Genomic DNA, 20,319 nt, shown 5'->3' with positions numbered 1-20,319 from the left:
GGAAAAACAGTATGTCCAGTTTATAGACAGGCTTTAAAAACTGCTAGGGCAGAGCATATACACAAACTCATTGAAAATAACCAAAACAATCCAAGGTTTTTATTAAGCACAGTAATATTCCACCAACGTTAAATAGTAATGACTTTATGAATTTCTTAACTGATAAAATAGATAACATTAGAAATACAATAGCGAATGTAGATTCTACAGTATCTAACACTTCAGTTTCATCCATCGCACCCAAGATAAACTGCAGTGCTTTACAAATATAGGACAGGAAGAGCTAGATAAACTTATCACTGTATCTAAACCAACAACATGTTTATTGGATCCTGTACCCACTAAATTACTGTAAGAGTTGTTACCTGTAGCCGAAGAACCGCTTCTCAATATAATTAACTTGTCGTTATCTTTAGGTCACGTCCCAAAAACCATTCAAGCTGGCGGTTATCAAGCCTCTTATTAAGAAACCAAAACTAGATCCTAGTGTACTGGCAAATTATAGGCCTATTTCAAATCTTCCATTTATGTCTAAATTTTAGAAAAAGTTGTTTCTGCTCAATTGAGCACCTTCCTGCATAAAAATGATCTGTATGAAAAATTTCAGTCAGGTTTTAGGCCCCACCATAGCACAGAAACTGCATTTGTTAAAATTACAAATGACCTGCTCCTTGCGTCAGATCAAGGCTGCATCTCATTTCTAGTCTTACTTGATCTTGGTGCTGCGTTGACACCATAGATCATGACATACTCATAGATCGATTACAAAACTATACAGGTATTCAAGGGCAGGCTCTAAGATGGTTTAGATCCTACCTGTCCGATCGCTACCATTTTGTTTACTTAAATGGGGTGTCATCTAATTTATCATCAGTAAAATATGGAGTGCCACAAGGATCCGTCCTAGGTCCCCTTCTATTTTCAATATACATGTTGCCCCTTGGTAATATTATTAGAAAATACGGAATTAGCTTCCAGTGTTATGCTGATGATACTCAGCTATATATCTCAACAAGACCAGATGAAAATTCCCAATTATCTAAGCTAACAGAGTGTGTTAAAAATGTAAAATATTGGATGACAAATAATTTCTCCAATTAAATTCGGATAAGACAGAGATATTAATTATTGGTCCAAAAAACACTACACAGAATCTTGTAGATTACAATCTGCAACTAGATGGATGTACTGTTATTTCCTCTACAGTCAGAAATCTGGGTGTTATATTAGACAGCAATTTGTCTTTTGAAAATCATATTTCCAATGTTACAAAAACTGCATTCTTCCATCTTAGAAACATTGCCAAGCTACGAAACATGTTATCTGTTTCTGATGCAGAAAAGCTAGTTCATGCATTCATGACCTCTAGACTGGACTATTGTAATGCACTTCTAGGTGGTTGTCCTGCTTAGTCAATAAACAATCTACAGGTAGTCCAAAATGCAGCAGCTAGAGTCCTTACGAGGTCAAGAAAATATTTTACAGTCTCTACACTGGCTACCTATTAAGTTCCGTATCAGTTACAAATTATCATTACTTACCTATAAGGCCCTAAATGGTTTAGCTCCTGCATACCTAACTAGCCTTCTACCACGCTACAACCCACGCATCCTAAGGTCACAAAACGCTGGACTTTTGGTAGTTCCTAGGATAGCAAAGTCCACTAAAGGAGGTAGAGCTTTCTCACTTTTGGCTCCCAAACTCTGGAATAGCCTTCCTGATAACGTTCGGGGTTCAGACACACTCTCTCTGTTTAAATCTAGATTAAAAACACATCCATTTCGCCAAGCATACGAATAATGTATCTTTTAAATTGTGAGTGTAGTTGCATCTGATCAAAAGTGCATTTTTATTCATTAGCTTGGGTTAAACTAATTTTACTTTGTTGGATCAGCAGCTATGCTAATGATGTCTCTATTTTGTTTCTATGTTTTGCCACGGGATTTACATCCCGTGGTAACTAGGATTTACACAAGCTCCAGTCTGGATCCAGAACACCTGAGAAGAGATAATGCTGACCCTCAGAGGACCTCAGATGATGCTAACCGTGAATCAACAAACAGAAACTAACAATTATTGCTACATGTGTGATTGCATCATATAATAACTATTAATTAATAACATTGATAGTTCATCGTCTAGCTTCTACGTCTTGTGTTATTATTCTTTTTTATTTTTTCTAAAATCCTGTCAAATGTGCACAAACTACTAGCTACTACTAAATATTGTAGAAATAATTTTCTGTAAAGTTGCTTTGTATCAATTTGTATTGTAAAAAGCGCTATACAAATGAACTTGAATTGAAATGAATTCCCTTATTTGGTCACCTTCCTCCTTGTTTGGGTTAATTGATTATTCCCCACCTGTCTCCAGTTCCCTCATTACCTTCTGTGTATTTATACCCTGTCTGTCTGAGTATGTGTCACGGAGTCCTTGTCTTTTGTTTGATGCTAATCCGTAGTCTTGCTCTTGCCATGTGTTCTTGTCTGTTTTCATGTTTATTGGATACTCTGGTTTTGACCCTGCCTGGACTGTTTACCCCTTTGGATTACCCCTTAATAAATATCATACCCACACTTGGATCTCTCTGTGTATTCCTGTATCACCGATCGTGACAAATTTGAAGAAAACTGTGGCAATGTGAAAACCAAAGATTATCATTGATCTAGAAGCTTTGTCAGGCGAGGAATGGGCCAAGACCGTAGTGGAGAGGTGACAGAAGATTCTTAACACTTACAGACAGCATTTATTGCTGATTTTAAAGAATAAAAGATTCTGCAAAAAATTTTAACAAATGTTTAGATCCAATTAGAATTTCATCATTATTCTCAGAATCACTCAAAAGTGTATTAAACTTTATCTAATACTTTACTGATGGCTTTGTTGAATTGATCAAATCATGAATTTGATGATTTTATCATCTTATAACTTACAACACATTTGTTAGCATACCACTTATTAATAATTTATGAACGTATAGTCATGTTTTGTAAATTATTCATTCATCATTAACTAATAACTTATAAGTGATTTAGAATTAATAAAACATTACTATAATATTAACCTATCACTTATTAATACATTATGAATGTGTATTATGAATGTCATGTTTTGTAAATTAGTTCATCATTAACTAATAATTTATAAATGACTTATAATAGCGTATAATAACGTTCAGTTATAAGTGTTACCACATAGAACAATTCTCCATAACTTGTAAAACAGCATTTATTTAGTTTTTATTTCCAAATATATCTCAATCCATAATGAATATTTTAAAATCTATGAAACTGGTGAGTCACTGCAGTCTGTGTAATTAATGGGATATACTTTTAAAATACTTACTTCAGCTTTTCCAGTCTACACTGTACATTTTGAAACAGACTCAAGATGATCTTCATTCCTGGGTTTCCTAGTTTATTCTCACTCAGATCCAGCTCGGTCAGATTTGAAGGGTTTGAATTTAGAGCTGAAGCCAGAACATGACAACCTCCTTCTGTGATACAGTTGTTCTTCAGACTGCATAAAGAGAAAACACTGCAGTTTTAATCTGAATATTTACCAGTATTTCTCAGCTGAGAGATGACAAATACTGGTGATGATGACAAGGACACATAAAAAGCACCCAGCAGCAAGAAGCAGATCATGGGCTATAGTAAAATAATTGCACAAATTGTCTTCAACAATAGAGTGCAAATGATTCACAAACTACACAAAATGAGTAAGAAATACTCAGAATGCAACAGAAAAAACAGTACAAACTATCTTTATGAACCATATAATTTGTATAATTATTTAATTATAATAGACATAATGTAAATGAGAGATCCGATGGTTGTAATATGTGTCAGAATCGATTTTACCGGAACAGTGACCTAAGACTTAAATTCCAGTGCTTTATCAGATATGTACCACTGTTTCATCCTTGGTTTGGATTTGTTTAATGTCAAAGTTCTCTGTCGTGTGTTTTTGTGCTTTTTCAGAGAGTTTTCTCATGCAAATGTGTTAGTTGGCATTTGTATCCATGCACTCGCGACAGAATTGACTTTCACTTTGTGTTCGTTCATATTTCAAAAGCAATATGTTAAGTAGTAGTTCAAATGACTACTTATTGGTTGAATATGGTAAAGTTTGAACCAATCTTGGCTCGGTGGTGGGACTACGCGTCAACAATCATTTCTGTTTGGCTCAGAGGAACGAAAGCATTGGTTTCTTCTGATGAATCAATGTTGTCAAAATGTGATGACGTAATCACGTGCACTACGGCGCCTCTGAATATCCAAATGAGATAAATAGGACATCTCCAAAACGTGGAGAATCTCTGCTTTACATCACTTTAAAAGCATTGCGAATGGATTAGCGGTTCAAAACTTAAAAAACAACAGTTATTTTTAGCCGCGGGCGGCTATATCAGTCTTTGAGGGTTAAAAGTGTCCTTGTAACAATTAAAAAAAACATACATCAGTGTGTTGAGTGTACAGTGTTTATCCTGCAGTAGAGCAGAGATCTGATTCACTCCTGTGTCTCCTAGTTTACATCCAGTCAGATTCAGTTGTCTCAGGAGTAATGGGTTTTTACCCACAATTCCAGTCACATACTGACAGCCTTCATCTGCAGCAGGACGCAAAAACCTGCAGAAGAGAAGATGAAGATGGAATCAACTCAATGTGCAAGATAAAAGTAAATTTAAAATAAACTCAGGGGCAAAAGCTCACTAGATCATGATTCTCAAGCATCTGAAGATCTTTCTGGCTTTTAAGCAGGAGATGAGGAAAGTTAGCAAAGAGATAACTATCTTTTGACAGCTAAGCATTCATAGTGATATACTTAGTTGATCTTTTGATGCCGGCTTTTCCTATTATTATATAGCAGAATTCACCAAAAACTGGATTGCTGATCCACTAACAGGAACATGATCTGGGTTCAGATAATCTCTGGATAGTTTTATTTAAATGTTGTCTGTGTTGATGCAACAGTAATTCTGCTCATTATGAGAGGAACTGCAGGTTCAGACATTTGTACATGTGAGTGTATGTACAATTATCACCGATCCTCAACCTGACACACATCATATCTTTATGGCCTGTGATAGATCTGCTGTAGTAGATCTACAGCACTGATATATATACAGTATTGTTCAAAATAATAGCAGTACAATGTGACTAACCAGAATAATCAAGGTTTTTCATATATTTTTTTATTGCTACGTGGCAAACAAGTTACCAGTAGGTTCAGTAGATTCTCAGAAAACAAATGAGACTCAGCATTCATGATATGCACGCTCTTAAGGCTGTGCAATTGGGCAATTAGTTGAATTAGTTGAAAGGGGTGTGTTCAAAAAAATAGCAGTGTGGCATTCAATCACTGAGGTCATCAATTTTGTGAAGAAACAGGTGTGAATCAGGTGGCCCCTATTTAAGGATGAAGCCAACACTTGTTGAACATGCATTTGAAAGCTGAGGAAAATGGGTCGTTCAAGACATTGTTCAGAAGAACAGCGTACTTTGATTAAAAAGTTGATTAGAGAGGGGAAAACCTATAAAGAGGTGCAACAAATGATAGGCTGTTCAGCTAAAATGATCTCCAATGCCTTAAAATGGAGAGCAAAACCAGAGAGACGTGGAAGAAAACGGAAGACAACCATCAAAATGGATAGAAGAATAACCAGAATGGCAAAGGCTCAGCCAATGATCACCTCCAGGATGATCAAAGACAGTCTGGAGTTACCTGTAAGTACTGTGACAGTTAGAAGACGTCTGTGTGAAGCTAATCTATTTTCAAGAATCCCCCGCAAAGTCCCTCTGTTAAAAAAAAGGCATGTGCAGAAGAGGTTACAATTTGCCAAAGAACACATCAACTGGCCTAAAGAGAAATGGAGGAACATTTTGTGGACTGATGAGAGTAAAATTGTTCTTTTTGGGTCCAAGGGCCACAGGCAGTTTGTGAGACGACCCCCAAACTCTGAATTCAAGCCACAGTACACAGTGAAGACAGTGAAGCATGGAGGTGCAAGCATCATGATATGGGCATGTTTCTCCTACTATGGTGTTGGGCCTATTTATCGCATACCAGGGATCATGGATCAGTTTGCATATGTTAAAATACTTGAAGAGGTCATGTTGCCCTATGCTGAAGAGGACATGCCCTTGAAATGGTTGTTTCAACAAGACAATGACCCAAAACACACTAGTAAACGGGCAAAGTCTTGGTTCCAAACCAACAAAATTAATGTTATGGAGTGGCCAGCCCAATCTCCAGACCTTAATCCAATTGAGAACTTGTGGGGTGATATCAAAAATGCGGTTTCTGAAGCAAAACCAAGAAATGTGAATGAATTGTGGAATGTTGTTAAAGAATCATGGAGTGGAATAACAGCTGAGAGGTGCCACAAGTTGGTTGACTCCATGCCACACAGATGTCAAGCAGTTTTAAAAAACTGTGGTCATACAACTAAATATTAGTTTAGTGATTCACAGGATTGCTAAATCCCAGAAAAAAAAAAAATGTTTGTACAAAATAGTTTTGAGTTTGTACAGTCAAAGGTAGACACTGCTATTTTTTTGAACACACCCCTTTCAACTAATTGCCCAATTGCACAGCCTTAAGAGCGTGCATATCATGAATGCTGGGTCTTGTTTGTTTTCTGACAATCTACTGAACCTACTGGTAACTTGTTTGCCACGTAGCAATAAAAAATATACTAAAAACCTTGATTATTCTGGTTAGTCACATTGTACTGCTATTATTTTGAACAATACTGTATGACTGGATCACTCATCACATTCTAAACTGCCAAAAGGCAGTGAAGTCACCAGAAGTGTTTGATCAGGCATCTTACTATTCCCTACCAGCAGAGAGCACCATTGAGTCACATGCCAACCGCTGACCGCTGATTTTTTATGTTGTGTGCATGTAAATTTATTTTTGCTTCATGTTATCTGCAGTGTTTATGGTCTTTTTGGGCAGGATAAGTATATATTTAAACTGTTTAGGCGTGTGTGTGTCTGCTGCGCACTGACGACACTGGTAACTGATCCAACACAAAATATAGCCTATTTCTTTATGTACGTAATTATTCAGGAATTATTAAATATGAACGTATTATAATCAGAAATTGATTTGAATATACAATTAATAATACAATAGTGTCACAGTGTCTGGGTTGTGTTCCTGGGTGTCCACTAGGTGTCCTCCGTTCCCACGGTGTCTGTCATCTCATCACTTCCTGTTCCCTTATTTGGTCACCTTCCTCCTTGTTTTAGATAATTGATTGTTCCCCACCTGTCTCCTGTTTCCCCATTATCCTTCTGTGTATTTTTACCCGGTCTGTTTGAGTCTTTGTCATGGAGTCCTTGTCGCATGGATGTTACTTTTCAGAGTCTGCTCTTCCCGTGAGTTTTTGTTTGTGTTTATGTTTTTGGATTTTCTGGTTTTGACCCTGCCTGGACTGTTTACTCTTTTGGATTGCCCCTCAACAAACCTGTTTACCTGCATTTGGATCTCTCCCGTGCTTCTTGTATCACCGTACGTGACAAATAGCTTCTGTTAAAATTGCTCTACACTAAAATTAAAACTTAATTAACCATCTTGAAATAAAGCTTCATGTACATACTGTCTGTATTCAGTTATTTCTCTGAATAAATTATGATGTGTATATTTTTAATGTCCTGATTGAGCAACATCTATTTCAGACTCGCCAAGATCATGCATATGTTTACTAGCATTATCTACTGTTTCCATGTAAAATGTTGAATGCTAAATTAATAATTTAACCACCATTTAAATCATTACCTGCTTCAAAATTAATGCCGTTAACGAAATCCTTGTTAAAACATTTGCAGGTAGCAGCTACTGTATGAATAAAAACACTATTACAAAATTATATAAACAATGAATAACTGTTCAAGACGAATAAAGGTATGCGTGTATACAAAACATAACTCTTTCTTCAGATTTCAGAATGAGCACTTTGTCATTTGTTATACGTTGAGGTCGTGTCTGTCTGATATTTAACATGTTCATGATGTTTGCTACTGTAATTTAAAAAGGCTGACTTATCTGATTTTTTCTCGTTAAAATCATACAATTTCCTATTAATTCAATAGAACCTTTACACACACTAGGGATTACAAACAGAGATGGGACCAAGTCACACATGTGCAAGTCTCAAGTAAGTCTCAAGTCTTAACCTTCAAGTATCAAGTAAGTCCCAAGTATTTTTTTCTTGGGCAAGTCAAGTCAAGTCAAGTCACAAGCTTTGTCAAGTCAAGTCCAAGTCAAGTCACCTTAATATTTTTATTTTACCTGCAGAATCTGATCTTAATAAAGTTAAAAGACAAGATATAAGTAAATGTCAGTAAATTAAAATAATTTGGATTTGCATTGTAAATACTCATGTTCAGTAAAATACATCATGGAATCAAACAAAATTGTAACTTCCTAAAATTATTTATTTTTCACTTCTGCCAACAGTGTTTGAAATGTTTTACATTTTCAACATTGAGTCCATAAAACTAAACATCCAACAGACTCCTCTCTGAACACCTCTCTCTCTCTCTCTCAAACACAGTTTACATACAACATTAAACTGTTACATTTCTCCTCTCTCTCTCTCTCTCTCTCTCTCTCTGTCTCAGAGTATAGAATATAAATATGACGTATTTTCAGTTGTTTCATACTTTTTTGTTATATACAGTACAGACCAAAAGTTTGGACACACCTCATTCAAAGAGTTTTCTTTATTTTCATGACTATGAAAATTGTAGAGTCACACTGAAGGCATCAAAACTATGAATTAACACATGTGGAATTATATATGGAATTATATACATAACAAAAAAGTGTGAAACAACCGAAAATATGTAATATTCTTGGTTCTTCAAAGTAGCCACTTTTTGTTTTGATTACTGCTTTGCACACTCTTGGCATTCTCTTGATGAGCTTCAAGAGCTAGTCACCTGAAATGGTCTTCCAACAGTCTTGAAGGAGTTCCCAGAGAGATGCTTAGCACTTGTTGGCCCTTTTGCCTTCTGTCTGCGGTCCAGCTCACCCCTAAACCATCTCGATTGGGTTCAGGTCCGGTGACTGTGGAGGCCAGGTCATCTGGCGCAGCACCCCATCACTCTCCTTCTTGCTCAAATAGCCCTTGATGCCTTCAGTGTGACTCTACAATAGTCAATAGTCATGAAAATAAAGAAAACTATTTGAATGAGAAGGTGTGTCCAAACTTTTGGTCTGTACTGTACATAACAAAAAAGTATGAAACCGGTAATAAAATATTCGGGGCATATGCCCCCTTAGCCCAACCCTAGCGCCGCCCCTGGAATGCGTTTTTTTGACGGCCTGCTAGCGGATCATTAGGGGTTGTTCACATCACGTCTTTTGTGCGCGCATGTTCGTTATTTCCAATGTAGGCGCGCAGTATGCGCGCTCAACATCTAAACTTTTCAGAATGCCGCAAGCGCACCGCAGGTCATGTGACAATAACAAACCAATCAGCTTCATCCTTTCTCGTATCAACGTTGAAAGCTCAGCTAAGATGAAGGAACAGCTGTTCATAGCTGTATATGGATTGCCATTTTGAAATGAATTTAGTAGCAGAGCTACTGCGAGCGATTTTTAGTGCTGCAAATCCATTTATCCTTTGCTAAAATGTCTACGTCTTCATTGAGAGAGAGTGTGTCATGGATGCTTAGCAAAGACAGACGCCCCAGGAGCACTTCTGCCCGAGCGCTTTGGAAAGAAGTAGAAAGCGGCGCGACTAGCGTTTTCCACGCATTTTTAGGCGCGAACTATTGAAGACAAAAGTGATGACCCTGGGTACCTCTCAGGCTGACATGTTGATGTGATGTGATATCTGATTTAAGTGGGCGTGGTGTGTGTAAGGTAGAGAGGGCATGACTGATGATTGTATCCTGATCCAGTCACGACGCTATTCTCAGCCTGCGCTCCAGCTGAGTAATCAACTTTATTTTAAAAAATAATTTATATATTTTATATTCAAAATGAAAACATGATGTGATTAACACTCAAGTCATTCAAGTTATCGTGTCTCAAGTCAAGTCAAGTCCCGAGTCTTTAACTTCCAAGTCCGAGTCAAGTCTCAAGTCCTAAAAAAAGCGACTCGAGTCGACTCGAGTCCAAGTCACCAAGTCACAAGTCCCCATGTCTGATTACAAATATGACGGCGCGGTGGCTTCACTTTCACGACGTCATGAGCAATCCAGTTCTCTATTGTAGATCAGTGATCTACTGTGTTGTGAATCTGAGCTTGATGGACATTAATGTAAAGTGCATTCAGTGACATTTAAACAATCAGGATAATAAATCACACTGAATATGTTTTTCATGAGAAATTTCCACAATAACACAATCATAAATGTTAAATATTGAAGCTCCAAACTACTGAATACCAGCACATCTAGTTACCCAAAATGTCTGATTAAGCTGTAACTTTTAACACAACTAAACTGTGCTGACATTTATCATCAAAACAACAGCAGCTGCAGCATCTGATCTTTCATGTTTGACCATTTTGAACATTTTTGATGCAACAAATTGTATACTTTACTAAATTAGTGAAATAAAATAACATTTATATATATTATAAACAATTTACATGTGTATAACTTATTTAACATTATTTCATCAGGTCTCACCTCAGAGTCTTGAGTTGACAGTTTGGATCATGTAGTAAATCACTGAGTTGCTTCACTCCTGATTCTCCAGGATAATTTCCTATGAGATCCAGCTCTATCAGGTGTGAAGGGTTTGATCTCAGAGCTGAAGACAGAGCTTTATAACCTTCTTCAGTGATACTGCAGTCTGAAAGTCTATTATAAAAGTTATGTTATTCTTCATTATAACAGAGACTGTCACACAAGTACATGTTCTAGAATGAATAAAATAAAAAAATGCACTACAGGATTTTTGGCCGGAATGGACTCTTTTCACAGTAAAGCTGGGTAAAGTTATATATTGGAGAACGTAAACTACCACAAACGCAATTTACAATTTTTGCATTTTTAATTTTCCACAATTATAACCTACAGTCAATCAAAATTACTCAACCCCTCAGAGATTTCAGCAAAAATGGCAAGGTCAACAGAGATATAGCAAAAGCTATAGAGAATAAATAACTGTATTACTTTAGAAAGTCTAAGACTATAAGAAGATTTCCAAGACATTAAAAGTTCCTAGAGACACAGATGATCAATGGACTTTCCTGCAGGACAGTCATCCCAAAGTACATCATCCAAATCTACTTCTGCTTGGTTCAGGGATGAGTCATAAAATGTATTTGAACAAGCAGCTTGAAGAAGGATTTCAATTTTGAAGGATTGAATGATAGATTAATTATTTTAATTATTATGTCTTAATTTCTTTACTTTCAAATGCTAGGCCCTCAGGCTTTTATTTTGGTGGAAAACTGAACAGTGACCTTTACATTTCTGTGTTTAGTTCATGACAGGTTTATAAACACTGTGTTGTATAAATCTGGTGAAATCTGTTAACATTGTCTGCCAAACACAAAACTAGGTGAACCTTTTAAATTTATGTTATAAACTCACATAATAACTCACTCAACTGCCTTTTATAATTTTATTTAACAGCCAATAAGAGCTTCCGCTCTTCTACCTAAAATGTAGCCTATTGTGATTTTATAACTGCATTACCCCATATCACAATTTATAGTTTATTTTGATTAATTGTACAGTCCTGGGCTGGGTTTCCCGGGTTTCCCGATTTTAGAACTTAAGAGTATTTTCTACGAGTAATTTTTTAAACGTTCGTTATTGTTTCACATGCGTTTTGTAACAATGCACTAAACACAGTTGCACGTAGCTGTGCTTTAAGTGCTACTTAAGAGTCGTGTCCGTTTGTCAAGTACTGAAATGTCATCTTATAGAATGGCTCCTAATTGTAGTAAACTATCATTTATTAACGTTAACCTAATGCTGTGTTCCAGACAGACAACTTGTATATAATAACTATAAAACAATATAATTTGTATTATATTTTAGTTTTTAATATTATACTTTACATAATAATATATAACATACTTTATATATTTATATATAATGTTAGGTTGGATAAAAGCATCTGCTAAATGCAGGAATTTATTTAAATGTATTTATTTATATATAGTAGAGAGAGAGAATGTAGAGTTGTAGAGAATTTAGGAATGTGGAATGTAGAGTTCATGCTGCAAATTTCACTGAGTTGAAGCAGTTCTGTCCTCAATTATGTGGCAAATGATCTAGGTTCATGTTAACTGATGGATCTTCTAACCAAACACTACAGATTGTCACAAAACTTACCTCAGTATCTCTAATTTGCAATTAATATTTTTCAATCCAGTGCAGAGCATCTTAACTCCATAATCCTGCAGATTATTATTGTTCATATTCAGCTCTTTCAGAGAGGTATCTGATCCAATAACTGAAGCCAGAGCTGGACAGCTTTTGTCTGTTAAGCCACAATCATTTAGCCTACAAGAGATAGAAATAAAATCAGAGTTAGATACATGTAATTCATTTTTAAATAAATAAATAAATAAATATATATATATATATATATATATATATATATATATATATATATATATATATATATATATATACACCAATTATTTTTAGATGAACAGTATATACACTGCATATATATTACGATTGCATTCATTCAAATGCCCTACTTAATAAAATATGTACATGAATAACAGGTTTATATAATTAATGGCGATGAGTTATACATTTAAAAGTGCTGCTCTAATATCTGGATGAGTGTCTTGAGGTGGAGAATCTGGAGATTTATCATTTATGCATTGAGGTTATGCAAGAGTACATCTCCTTAATAGAAGAAATTGTAGAAGTTGAACTGCATATTGCAGTAGAAATAACTATGGAACGATGTGTTTTATAATAACATGGTTTTCCAAAGCTTCGTAAGCCTAAGTTCGTAAAAATGATCATACAACTGATCTTAATATTACAGTTTGTTTCCCAAAAGCAGCGTAACTTAAGTAGCACTTGAAAATCATTGTAGATCTATGGGTTCTCTGGAGTAATCGTTAAGTCCTAAGTGAATCATAAGAAGACAGATGTATGCAGTCACCTGCAGGACAATCGGCAGATAACACCTTTAACTTGATTCAAGTGCAATGTGATTATAATATAAGGATTTTATTGTACACTTTATGACTTGTTTTCTTTATTTTTTTTATTAATTTAGAAATGAAAAAAAAAGAATAAAAAAATGTAGAAAATTCTTCAAAGACTGGGGGAAAAATATGTCAATGACTTGCTGAAGTGCACGAAAACCAGCTGTGTATTGGACATGGAAATAAAGTCTCTCTCTCGCTCTCTCTCTACTGTATATAAATAAATACATTTAAATAAATGCATGCATTCAGCAAACACTTTAGTCATGATCCAGTCACTGCAAACCTGTTTATACACCACACAGACTTCAACACAACACAGTACACCTTGGACTACATTTCCCATAAACCACTGCCTAGGAACTCATTATTGAACCACACTTGTGTCCTATCAGTTACACTATAAAGGTTGCACTCATCCACACTCACAATTGCAATTGGATCCTAACGACTCCACACCACAGCTTTCAAAGCAACTTACAGTGCATTCAGGCTAACATTTTTACCCAACATTATATATAAATATATAAAGTATGTTATATATTATGTAAAGTATAATATTATAGACTATAATATAATATTGTATTGTGTTATAGTTATATCCAAGTTGTCTGTCTAGAACGCAGCATTACACAGCAAAATCCCCAGTGTTAATTTAACACTCTTGAGTGTGGACTCATATAAACACTGAAGCAGAGTTGAAGTTAATGAGATAATTAAGAAGTTAATTGAGTTATGATTGACCATTATTGAAGACACCTGATGTTTACAAGCAGAATCACCAAACGAGAAAATCACAATTTGTGTGTCACCATTATAGTGACACACAATAATAATGATCTTGAACCTTCAGTTATTAACTTTAGATTTTGTGTGGCTGTGGTGACTGAATTATATCATACAGACAGACCACAGCAAGGGAATCATGTGTGCCATTGATTATGATTTGAGCTATTTGTTATAGAGTGTCCTGAATGCCTGAGTTTAAGTTCCTTTACTGCATACATAAATTAAGTGAAAAAGAAAAGTAACCAACCCAGAATTTCTGACATAGTATGACATGTTTTTAATAGTTAGTTCTACGTAAAAAAGAAATCTTTTGTTTAGACACACAGACATCAAGAATCAGCGTGAGCATCACAACAACGGTGACCATCAAAAAAAGCATGTTGTAGCCAATAAAAACTCATCCATGGCTCCCATCATGCATTGCGGCATGAATAAATTATGAGCTGAACTGTCTTTTTAACTTTTTATTCTAACTATATTTTATTTTTGCTGTTTTTATGTTCATTTAGTATCTAGTTTTGTGATGTTCAGAGTAGATCTGTTTATCTGAATATGTTGTTTGCCACCGTTGTTGAGATTCATACGTTGATTATTGTTATCTGTGTGTGCCTAAAATTAGAATTATTTAATAAAAAAAAAAATCAGAATCACTTGCAAGAGATCCTTACAAAATGTATAGAAAATGCAGATTTTTTTTCATTGTGGAATCAAAGATGTGATAATCAATAATGGAAGTTTTACTTTGAGAAAAGACTGTAAATGAGTTCAAGTGATTCATGTCAAACAACGATTACATTAAAACATAATCATCAACACGCAATGATTTTTGAGCTTGGTTTGACAAATAAACTTTAGAAGTAAAAAGTTACAAGCCAAGATCCCAGCTAAAGCAAACACTGAACACTATAATGGTGACACACAAATTGTGATTTTTCTCGTTTGTGATTCTGCTTGTTAACATCAGGTGTCTTCAATAATGCTTAATCATAACTCAATTAACTTCTTAATTATCTCATTAACTTCAACTCTGCTTCAGTGTTAATTTAACACTGCTTCAGTGTTTATATGAGTCCACACTCAGAGTGTTAAATTAACACTGGGGATTTTGCTTTGTAGTTTAATATTTTTATCAATTAAAGCAAAGCTACATGCAACTGTGTAAGTGCATTGTTAGGAAATGCACGTGAAACTAAATTACTCTTAGAAAAAAATCGATTGTTATTGGGAAACCCTGACCATCATGTTTTGCTAAAAAGATAATTATTTACATAAAAGCCATGTAAATCTAATAAAACAGCACTGCACTTTAATTCCAAAGGACTTCCATTTGAAAAGAATATGAAATATAAAAAGTTAAAGAATATGTGTTTTGATTTAACCCTAAGATATATATACTTATAACTATGGTTGGGGGGGGGGGTGTACAGTATAGTATCACAATATTTTCCACGGTAATACTGTATCGATACACAGATGCCAAGTATCAATCTTTTAGTATACTATTTGGTAGAATAATAAGATCAACTTCTAGACAATCTACTAGATGGTGGTGTTGAGTTTTTTCTGGTGAGGTCAGCTTCAGCATGCAGCAAGTTAATAAAATAAAGATGACGGCATCGCAGAAAGTTATCAGGAAAGCAACCTTCTGCATTTTAATGCAGATTTATGTTGTGTATGATGTATTATTATGTATTATTATGTATTTATGTATGATGTATGTTGTGTTCCTGTAGCTCAATTGATAGAGCAATGCATTATCAAGCGGAAGGTTCGGGGTTCGATTCCCTGGGAACACATGATATGTAAAATTGATAGCTTGAGTGCACTGTAAGTCGCTTTGGATAAAAGTGTCTACTAAATGTATAAGTTTAAATTTATGTATGGATTTACTTCGGATTTGTAAACAAGAAGTGGATGTAAGTAGGTATGCACCAAATTTTCGGCATCCGCAAATTAGCATTAGGCATTAGGATAACGTCAATAAACGATAGTGTACTACAATTAAGTATAGTATCGCAATATTTTCCACGGCAATACTGTATTGATACACGGATGCCAAGTATCAATCAAGCAGCAAGTTAGTCAAATAAAGATGACAGCATCGCAGAAAGTTATCAGGAAAGCCCCTTCTGCATTTCAATGCGGATGTATGGACTTGCTTTGGATGTGTAAACAAGGAGGGGATGTAAGTAGGTATGCACTGAATTTTCAGCATCCGCAAATTATAAAAGAGAAAACAGACCAAAAATGTGAGCAAATCAGCTACATATAATAATAGTAATATTATTAAATAATAAAAGTATGTATGTCTATTCACTGCTGTGTGTGTGCACTTTGGATGGGTTAAATGCAGAGCACGGATTCTGAGTATGGGTCACCATATTTGGCTGTATGTCACTCACTCACTCACTCACTAAGTCAGGGGAGTCCAAGCCTGCTATGTATCAGTGTAGATTAATGTAATTTTAAGATGAGAACAAAACATTAACAAAGAACAATAACTTACAGAGCTCTTTTGGAGGTTTTGATGACTGCTGATAATCTAATGAGACACTCGTCTGATTTCTTGAATTTCTGAAGTTCAAACTCCTCCAGCTCCTCCTCTGATGTCAACAACACAAAGACCAAAGCAGACCACTGGGCAGGTGAAAGATCAGCAGATGAGAGACTTCCTTTGCTAAGGTGGGTCTGAATGTCTTTCACCAGAGTTTGGTCGTTCAGTTCATTCAGACAGTAGAACAGATTGATGGATCTCTCTGGAGACAGATTAGACTCTAATTTCTGCTTGATGTACCAAACTATTTCCTCTTTGCTCTGCTCATTTCTATTTTTTTGTTTCAACAGACTCTGTAAGAGTCTCTGATTGGACTGGAGAGACAAACCAAGGAGGAATCGAAGAAAAAGATCCAGGTGTCCATTATCACTCTCTAGTGCCTTGTCCACTGCAGTCTTGAGCAAATCAATCATGGTTTCACTTTTATATTTCCATTTTGTAGACTCATGAACAAATATACTTTTCTTCTTTATGTCTAGAAACAGATGTGCATAAAGGGCTGCAATAAACTCTTGAATGCTCAAGTGAATGAAGCAGTACATGGTACCAAGAATGATCCCTGTTTCCTCCTTAAAGATCTGGGTACACATGCCTGAGTACACTGATGCCTTATAGACATCAATACCACAGGCTTCTAGATCTGTGTCATAGAAGATCACATTGTTTCTTTCCAGCTGATCAAATGCCAGTTTCCCCAGTGAAAAGATAGCATCTTTATCCCAGGAAACATCTGGTGTATGTTCTCTATCATACTTTCGTCTGCTCTGCTGGATCTGAAATCTGAGGAAGTGTGTGTACATTTGTGTCAGAGTCTTAGGAGTGTGTTCAGTATTTGACTCCTGCAGTGTTTTGGAGGCATCATCAGCCTGATTGTTTTTCACAACATTATTTCTTTTCTCCTGTAAAATGTTCTGGAGAACAGTGGCTGAAATCCAGCAGAAGACTGGGATGTGGCACATGATAAAGAGACTCTTTGATTGTTTAACATGATCAATGATTTCTTTGGCCTGATTCTCATCTGTGAATCTTTTTCTGAAGTACTCCACCTTTTGTGCATCATTGAATCCTCGTATCTCTGTCAGCCGGTCGATACAGTCAGTAGGAATCTTACTGGCAGCTGCTGGTCTGCTGGTGATCCAGATGAGAGCAGAAGGAAGCAGATTTCCCTTGATGAGGTTCGTCAAGAGAACATCCAGAGAGGCTGGTGATGATACATCAGACCACATCTCATTATATTTAAAGTTTACAGGAAGACGACATTCATCCAATCCATCAAGAATGAACAAGACTTTGAATTGATTTCTTCTTGTAAGGTTCAGTCCTTTTGTCTCTGGGAAAAACTGAGTTATAAGGTCCATCAAACTTAGTTTTTCCTTCCCCTTTAAGTTCATCTCTCTAAATGGAAGAGGAAATATGAAGCTGATATCTTGATTTTCTTTTCCTTCGGCCCAATCCAGAACAAACTTCTGCACCGAGACTGATTTTCCAATGCCAGCAACTCCTTTTGTCAGTACAGTTCTGATCTGCTTCTCTTGTTTAGGTGCTTCAAACAAATGTTTGCACTCAACCTGTATCTCCTGTGATTCATGACATCTGGAAGCAACTTCAATCTGTCTCACCTCATGTTCAGTATTGACCTGTTCACTACAACCCTGAGTGATATAGAGATCTGTGTAGATGTTCTTCAGAAGTGTAGAGTCACCTTGCTTTGCAAATCCTTCAAACACACATTGATACTTCTTCTTTAGGCTACACTTTAGCTGATGAATGAAGATCAGCTCATCTAAACAGAAACAAAAATATAGATATTGTTTAATCATATTTTCTCTCTACATTTATAAGTGACAGTGTTTACAGATGATTACGAGTCTCTTACCTTCTAGAGTATCAGCAGCTTCATCTTGCTTCATCTCTCTCAGGAAGTAGAGCGTGAGATCAAGAGCTGCTTCTTTCATACTGCATCTGTTCTCATTAAAGTCCTTCACAAAGTACTGCAAGTTCTCTTTTTGTAATATTTTCTTAAACTTTTCCAGTTCCTTCTTTAGAAATTTGATTATTTTGCTCTCTAGATCCTACAAAGAAGACAAGAATGAATGAGAGAAAAATTGTCATCTATATTTAGTCAAAATTATTTATTTAGTTATTAAAAATATTCATAAAAAATCAAGTCAAGACAAACATAAATTTTGTGCAAATATTCATAAAAATAGGTTCTCATTCTTATTAAAAATTTGAAATAAAAGTTCTGTCACATTCTTATTCAATAACATATGTTTATTATAATTATTAAATATTATTGAAAATGTGTTTTATTACCTGGAAGATCTGCAGGTGACTGTCTGTAAAATTCTTGTGTTTCCTGTGAGACTGTAAATCTGGATCTAATGTTTCATACTGAAGCCTGATAGTAAATAAAGTAAATCAAAATACTGCATTTTTAGGAGAGAAAAAAAAAATATATGGCCAAAATATCTTGTAAACATTTAGGCAAAGAGAAAAACAATAATGTGATAAATGTATGGACTAGAAGTTTTATGATAATTATTTACTGACACACTTTCTGACACAGTCTATGTTTAAAGAAAAATAAGAAACTCATCAAATACGGTTTGGTTCGTGATGTTGTTTCTTCACTGAAGTTTGGTCCTTCTTCCCTTGACCAGTCACTCTTCACAGACACAGAGCTGGACACATGTGAGTCTGATCTTACACTAATGACACAAAGAACAAAACTCTTTACTACAGGAGCTCCTTCAGTCTCATTTAAAGAGCTTCACTTTTGAGGATGGTAATGAAGCACAGTATAGACATGCATTTGTCCATCTATGACTATGGATAGATGGAAAGACATATTCATGTTTGACTGCATGATCTATTTTCCATGGTTAATTTATACCTCCTTGTGTCTGCTTGTGTGATTGTGTTACTGGAAAGAAACTTCAGACTGAGTTCAGTAAAGAGGAAATCAGTGATTTATTGTTTTATTTCATTCATTTCTATCACAAGCATCTTAGTGGAGAAATAAGCCAACACAACATCATAATTTCAAAGATAATAAATACCTTTCAATAGATGTTTTTTTCTCTCTGAAGTTCGGTCCTTCACCATCCTTTGACCAGTCACTCTTCACAGACACATGTGAGCCTGATCTTACACTAATGACACAAAGAGAGAAGAGAAACTTTTCCACATGAGGTTCATCTGCGTTTTATATTGACACACATTCTCTCTAGTCCTTCACAGAAACGTTTGCAGAGTTTTAAACATAGCAGTCATTCTTGTTTACAGACTCATATTTGTTTAACAATTGGCCAACAAGTACTTAAGGGGGGGGGGGGGGGTGAAATGCTCGTTTTCACTCAATATCCTGTTAATCTTGAGTACCTATAGAGTATATTCCCAGCAGCACTCAGTAACAGCACATGTGCATTTAGTACTCAAATAGTTCTTTATCCTCATTTTTAACTGTGTCATTGTCGGTAAATAGTCAAATATTAGCTTATCCTGCAATTTATACCAAGAAAAAGGTGCAAAAACTTGGCACTTTCACCTAAGACAGTTCGCGTTCGTGGGATATCATACATGATTTGGCCATATGATCTAAGATAACACTTCCTGGTAGTGACTTTTGGAGTCAGAAGAGAACATAAGTAAGGAGGCAGTTTACCAAGTATGGCCTTAAAAAGAAAAATATACCAGTGTTCCAGCCTGCGATTGTGCAAAGATTGCCAACCGACACTCTCATACAAGTTGCAATGATGAGTACGAAAATTGGAATTAGTCAAAAATCTTAGTGCTGCATGATCTATTGAATCCA

General features: G+C 35.6%; 1 long non-coding RNA gene across 1 annotated transcript; it reads right to left on the bottom strand.

The window, feature by feature from the left end:
- Positions 1-10,784: 10,784 nt before the first annotated feature.
- On the bottom strand, positions 10,785-16,505 carry LOC113098692 (uncharacterized). Its single transcript, XR_003289176.1, has 3 exons — positions 16,455-16,505; positions 12,321-12,491; positions 10,785-10,832 (listed from the first exon to the last, which is right to left on the bottom strand). It is a non-coding gene; the product is annotated as an uncharacterized LOC113098692 (long non-coding RNA).
- Positions 16,506-20,319: the final 3,814 nt, after the last annotated feature.

The sequence above is a fragment of the Carassius auratus genome, unplaced genomic scaffold (assembly GCF_003368295.1).
Source record: "Carassius auratus strain Wakin unplaced genomic scaffold, ASM336829v1 scaf_tig00216617, whole genome shotgun sequence".
Classification (NCBI taxonomy): domain Eukaryota; kingdom Metazoa; phylum Chordata; class Actinopteri; order Cypriniformes; family Cyprinidae; genus Carassius; species Carassius auratus.
Note: the sequence above shows the minus strand (reverse complement) of the source record. Positions and strands in the feature narration are given on the sequence as shown.